The 7,362-nt window shown below is 46.6% G+C and overlaps 1 pseudogene; it reads right to left on the reverse strand.

Moving 5' to 3' along the window:
• Positions 1-1,528: 1,528 nt before the first annotated feature.
• On the reverse strand, positions 1,529-1,646 carry LOC124607909 (annotated as a pseudogene).
• Between the last annotated feature and the right edge of the window lie 5,716 nt (positions 1,647-7,362).

Raw genomic sequence — 7,362 nt, forward strand, 5'->3', positions numbered from 1 at the left:
GTGTGGGGAGCGATCTCCTACACTGGCCGTACACCACTGGTGATCGTCGAGGGGACACTGAATAGTGCACGGTACATCCAAACCGTCATCGAACCCATCGTTCTACCATTCCTAGACCGACAAGGGAACTTGCTGTTCCAACAGGACAATGCACGTCCGCATGTATCCCGTGCCACCCAACGTGCTCTAGAAGGTGTAAGTCAACTACCCTGGCCAGCAAGATCTCCGGATCTGTCCCCCATTGAGCATGTTTGGGACTGGATGAAGCGTCGTCTCACGCGGTCTGCACGTCCAGCACGAACGCTGGTCCAACTGAGGCGCCAGGTGGAAATGGCATGGCAAGCCGTTCCACAGGACTACATCCAGCATCTCTACGATCGTCTCCATGGGAGAATAGCAGCCTGCATTGCTGCGAAAGGTGGATATACACTGTACTAGTGCCGACATTGAGCATGCTCTGTTGCCTGTGTCTATGTGCCTGTGGTTCTGTCAGTGTGATCATGTGATGTATCTGACCCCAGGAATGTGTCAATAAAGTTTCCCCTTCCTGGGACAATGAATTTACGGTGTTCTTATTTCAATTTCCAGGAGTGTATAACGGGACATGCCACTACAGGATATGAGTATTACCACTTCTGGAATCTCTAAATAGATTTTCTTCGAGTACATAGGGGAGAGAAAATTTGTACTTACCAAAATAATTTCTTTCTTTTTCGTCCAGCATATGAAAGTCGCTGCGGACTCCCAGGCAAACCTCTCACCAAGAATTTCTGGTACCATCTCTGTCCTTGGAAACGTCGTTGGTTTTATGCAAAGAATAGGCCTTTCTTGAGTTTCATTTCTGTATCTCGGTAAGTCGTGTTTGCAATGCAATAAAAACCAGTTAACAACTGTGTACAGTGTCGAAGACTCAACGCACATGGAACAAAACAACCCTCGACAGAAGAGTAACCGCTGTGTGTTTAAACGTGCCATTGTCACGTACGCCGCTACTATGACGGCGATGGTAAAACCACCGTCTGCGCCAGTGGCAGCTTGCGGTTGCACAGCTACAGCAGGCTGCAGATTTACTGCTCGTTTTTTTTTCCTTTTACTGTGCAGGCCCCACTTTACTTCAGCGCATTGCCGTTGGAATGGCGGCCACTGGCCAATCACCGCGGCCATAAAATTCGCCGCATTCGCAACCGACCGCGTGACACTGGTCTGCGGCCCTTGTCGGTTAGGATCTTCTGCTGTCACGCCGAGATACATGGATGAGAGTGGTATGCCTCTTTTTACAGTCCGTGTTGATATTCGAGCAAATAAACTTAATTAACCTCCGTCCGAACAGGCCTTGTAAGGCCCAACGGTACTGGCCAGCCGCCGTGTCATCCTCAGCGCACAGGCGTCACTGGACAGGGATATGGAGGGGCATATGGTCAGCACACCACCAATCTCCCGGCCGTATGTCAGTTTACGAGACCGGAGCCGCTACTACTCAATCTAGTATCTCGTCAGTTTGCCTCACAAGGGCTGAGTGCACCCTGCTTGCCAACAGCGCTCGGCAGACCGGATGGTCACCCATCCAAGTACTAGTCCAGCTCGACAGCGCTTAACTTCGGTGATCTGACGGGAACCGGTGTTACCACTGCGGCAAGACTGTTGGCATTTGAGCAAATGGGGCAATTTTATTCGCAGTAGGGTCAAGGGTTTGTCCAAACAAGACAGCTCCTTTGTGCCGATATGCCACCTCTCCACATTGTCCCATCCTATAGGGCTGATCTAAACAATAGATCATCACGTACACATCACTCCACAGACATGAACTACGTCAGAGGTGGAGTCACGTGAGTACCTGGTATGAGTCCTACTCCATCTACAGAGCTGCAAAGTGACCAGTGTGTTCTCTTCAACAGGGTGGCTAAAATTTTGCCCGACGGACTTGTGATTACTGGTTTAATGAATCATTGGACTCAGTTGCCACATACATTAAAGAAGAATTGCGCACGTTTTATTGATTCTATGTAAAAATATAAGATTAGACATATCTGGTTGATGGTCTGAAGAGAGATGACGCTTTATTAGAAACTAAGTTTTATTATGGTTATATTTGCCGTACATTGTGCGAACACAAACTAAAACAAAAGGAATTGTCAACGTCTGATCTGCTTATATACTACTGGACACACAATTATGGCCACTACGAACGAACATAAGCTGGCTACATTAACACTTGTCACATGTTGCGGTTATGCTGAAGCAGCATGACGAGAATTCTGTCCTCTCTCATTTCTATTAACAGTCTTCAATCTATTCACCTCTCTCTTGAGATTATTCAGATTCTTTAAACCGTAGAAATATCTAATATTCCAATATCGGTTTTACAGCACATCTTTATTCAATTTCGCCTTCATATGCTCGTAGATACGAAATATAGTTTGCAGCCATTTTACAGTGTAGATCGGAGGCTGCCTTTTTCTAGGGGTGACAACTTCCTGGTCTTATCTCTCCTCGTTTGGAGGGAGGGAAAATAAGTGTCCGTAACTCGCTTATTGGTTCAAATGGCTCTGAGCACTATGCGACTTAACTTCTGAGGTCATCAGTCGCCTAGAACTTAGAACTACTTAAACCTAACTAACCTAAGGACATCACACACATCCATGCCCGAGGCAGGATTCGAACCTGCGACCGGAGCGGTCGCTCGGACTCGCTTATTATCGGCTGAGATGGCGCAGTAGCTAAGACATTTAAATCGCTCTCGGAATAAACAGGTTTCGGAACCATGTCGTGTCTTACACATTTATGGCGTCCTTCATTTAATGAAAGGCTAACGCCTGGACGTTTCCATCGAAACGAGTACTGCAGTGCGCAACACAAAGGTCACTTTCATGTAACGTCGTAATTCTGTTGTAATGGGACCCATAAGTTTAAAATTTGGCTCGGAGGTGCCACCAACGTTCCTCTAACGGTGCAAAGCGTGGCGCCCTGTGAAGCCACCCTCAGACAAAGCGACGCTTCACATAGCAGGGTGTCGACACATGCGAATAAAAGGCCAAGGCTCAGAAGTTCATGTGAGCTGTAAGGTGGGTCAGTGATGGCATATCGGCACTAAATTTCATCACAGCTCCGCTCAACGCCACTGTGAACGTTTCAGGCGATGGAAAGGTCGTCACAGTTGCTCTTTTATATTTCACCCCTTCGTTTGACGCATTTGCGATGGAGGTCACCAGTGATGGCTAGCGTTGAAATCGCGCGGGTTTCTCATGGGTGGCCGAGGAAAACATTTCAAACACACTGCCGCTCAGAACCGACTGGGAAAGGCCTCTGGAGGTGGCATAAGGGGTGTCAATGAAACCACCCCTCCCCTAAGGGCGCTCATTTCCACACATTGCGCGCTCGAAAACGGTAGTTTGCAGTAGTATATATGTGAGGAATTTCTTGACGAATTTCGACACTGTTGACACTCCCCTGACAATTCAACCCTTTACTTTGGATATCGTGGGGCTACAACGCCACTGAAAGTGATTTCAGCGCTTTGGAGCGTAGCGTGACCGTAAGTTTTTCTTTGGTATACATGGTGGAACCACTAGTGACCAATCAGAATCATTCGATGGAACTTGAACATGATCCGAAAGAGAAAAAGATGTTTACGTTTTTTCGTCCCTCCTTTATTCGCGCCGTCCTTTGTCATGTGAACTGAGGGATGAGACATTGATATGCAGATAATTAGATGGCAAAGGTTCCTGTAAGACTCCCCTGTTCGATAACACCCTTAGTGCCACTGGCGTTAATGGGCGATAGCAATAAACGACTGACGCGACTGCCTTTGCTAACAGCACGACGTTTCCTCTCCTGGGACCCTATGCGACTGGAAAGCCGTGGTCTGGTCAGATGAGTCCCGGTTTCGGTTGGTAACAGCTGATGGTAGAGTTCGAGTGAGCCGCAGACTCCACGGGAATGGACTGAGTTTTACGCTCCAACTGATCCAACTGAACCGATCAGTGACTGGAAATGGTTACGTTCGGCCCTTTGGAGACAATTTACAGCCATTCATAGTTTCATGTTCCCAAACAACGATGCAATTTTTATGGATGACAATGCGCTATGGCACCCGGCCACAATTTTTCGCGATAGATTTGTAGAATAGTCTGAACAGTTCGAGCGGATGATTTGGCTACCCAGATTGCCCGACGTGAATCCTATTGAAAATTTATGGGACGTAATCGAGAGGTCAGTTTGTGCACGATATCCTACACCGGCAACACTTGTGCAATTATGGACGCCAGCATGGTTCAATATTTCTGCAGTGGAATTGCAACGCCTTGTTGAGTCCATGCAACGTCGAGTTGCTGCACTTCCCGGGGCAAAAGGAGGTCCGACACGATATCAGGATGTACCCCATCACTTTTGTCATCTCAGTGTACATGATAGACTAAAAACTTTGTACGATTATCAATATTTACACTTCTGGCCATTAAAATGGCTATACCACGAAAATGACGTGCTACAGACGCGAAATTTACTGACAGGAAGAAGATGCTGTGACATGAAAATGATTAGCTTTTCAGAGCATTCACACAATGTTGGCGCTGGTGGCGACACCTACAACGTGCTGTCATGAGGAAAGTTTCCAACCGATTTCTCATACACAAACAGCAGCTGACCAGCGTTGCCTGGTGAAACGTTGTTGTGATGCCTCGTGTAAGGAGGAGAAATGCGTACCATCACGTTTCCGACTTTGATAAAGTTCGGATTTTAGCCTATCGCGATTGCGGTTTATCGTATCGCGAAATTGCTGCTCGCATTGGTGGAGATCCAATGACTGTTAGCAGAATATGGAATCGATGGGTTCAGGAGGGTAATACGGAACGTCGTGCTGGATCCCAACAGCCTCGTATCACTAGCAGTCGAGATGACAGGCATCTTATCCGCATGGCTGTAACGGATCGTGCAACCACGTCTCGATCCCTGAGTCAACAGATGGGGACGTTTGCAAGACAACAACCATCTGCACGAACAGTTCGACGACGTTTGCAACAGCATGAACTATCAGCTCGGAGACCATGGCTGCGGTTACCCTTAACGCTGCATCACAGACAGAAGCACAGACGAAGCACAGACGAACCTGGGTGCACGAATGGCAAAACGTCACTTTGTCGGATGAATACAGGTCCTATTTACAGCATCATGATGGTCGCATCCGTGTTAAGCGGCATCGCGGTGAACGCACATTGGAAGCGTGTATTTGTCATCGTCATACCGGCGTATCACTCGGCGTGATGGTATGGGGTGCCATTGGTTACACGTCTCGGTCACCTCTTGTTCGCATTGACGGCACTTTGAACAGTGGACGTTACATTTCAGCCCGTGGCTCTACCCTTCATCCGATCCCTGTGAAACGCTACATTTCAGCAGGATAATGTACGACCGCAAGTTGTAGGTCCTGTACGGGCCTTTCTGGATACAGAAAATGTTCGACTGCTGCCCTGGCCAGCAGATTCTCCAGATCTCTCACCAATTTAAAACGTCTGATCAATGGTGGCCGAGCAACTGGCTCGTCACAGTACGCCAGTCACTACGCTTGATGAACTGTGGTATCGTGTTGAAGCTGCATGGTCATCGGTACCTGTACACGCCATCCAAGCTCTTTTGGACTCAATGCCGAGGCGTATTAAGGTCCAGAGGTGGTTGTTCTGGGTACTAATTTCTCAGGATCTATGCATCCAAATTGCGTGAAAATGTAATCACATATCAGTTTTAGTGTAATATATTTATCCAATGAATACCCGTTTATCATCTACATTTCTTCTTGGTGTAGCAATTTTAATGGCCAGTTGTGTATTTTGTAAATTTATGGTTTGTGATAAATCAACGAATAAATCACCAAGTTCGTTTGCAGACAGTGTGCATTACGATCGTCATTTTTCCAACCTATATGTTTATATTGGACTGTTAATTGAGCACTTTGGTTGATTGATTCCTGCAGAACTCGATATTTGCATACCAATAATCTATCGGAGTCTCTACAATGTCGCACTACGTTCCTTAAGTATGCTATGTGAAGTTCTCGGGTTGTAGTTATATGTCCTGTAGAAAGATACGCAGGTGGTTTTATTATTCCGTGCTGTGTCACAGGCAACAACCCAATTAAAGGACCGAAGTCGTTATATCGTTGATCAATGTGAGACAACCTATTCCAGCGTGTGCTTAGAATACCAATTGAACGTGGTCGTGCAAACGGTATCACTACGGAGAATGTCTTTAGTTTATGGTTGGAGTAATGTGAAAAATCGATGGGATGTTTTCGTACAATGGGTGGTTTTGATTAGCTAGATTATGTGCACTGGAATGACATTAGGTGCAGATATGTAATCTTACATGTGTATTGTATCAACCATCATATAATCTGCAGTAGGTGTTACATAAATCACAACGAAGCTTCAACGGCAATGAAACTGGTTGACATTAAGGAGCTGCAATTTTAGTGCTAAAAACGTAGATACTGGCAGGCAATGCCTGCGTTGGTCGGAAGTGGATATTATGGCAAAAATGTTCGGGTTTTGTATCATCTGTTAACAAGCACTTCGCGATGTGCATATAGCGCATCAGAAGCATGTGGCACGTTCTCTTATTTGGTGTTTATCTACTTCTTTCGTCGCAGAACCATTTACATGTCCGGCAGGACAGACATCACCAGTGGTAGAGCGGTGGTAAAGAAGTTATATTACGAGAAAGTAGGACTTCAGCCGCCTGAAAGCATTGAAATAAATCAATAGTGAAAGGTGAAAGTTTGTACAGGGCCGGGAGTCGAAACCGGATGCTGCGCTTCTCTAGGATGGGTGCCTTGCCGAGGCACCTGTTTCAGACAAGCATGGCACCCGGATTCGAGTCCCGATCCGGCGCGAACTTTCAACCTTCACCATTATTTCAGTGACTGTAGACGGTTAAGTGCTGATTTCCCCTAATATAAAACGTACTACCGACATACCCATATAGGGAAACTGCCAGTTCTGCGCTCATAGGCAGCACACCGCGCCTGGTACACGCGGCGCTCGGGGACCACAGCACAGCTACGACACCTGAGGACGGGCTTATAACAGTCCGAAACCGGTCGTGTGAAAATAAATAAACTTACAACTGAAGTGGTATTTTCAACCTGCTATTATGCTCAGTTGCGGATGTTCTTCCAACAGGATTGTTTGATTTTCAGTTATGATTCTGTAAACTGAAATGACAGACATTCCTCGCATGCTTTTCATCGATCCTTTCTCAAAATGCTGTTAACAATAACCTGATGGAGTAGTCTGTTCCAGTTGACGGCCTACCGCTCCCTGGCTTGTCCTGAGTGCTTACTCCACCTTCACAGAGACAAGCAGACTACCG

The sequence above is a fragment of the Schistocerca americana genome, chromosome 3, assembly GCF_021461395.2.
Source record: "Schistocerca americana isolate TAMUIC-IGC-003095 chromosome 3, iqSchAmer2.1, whole genome shotgun sequence".
NCBI lineage: Eukaryota > Metazoa > Arthropoda > Insecta > Orthoptera > Acrididae > Schistocerca > Schistocerca americana.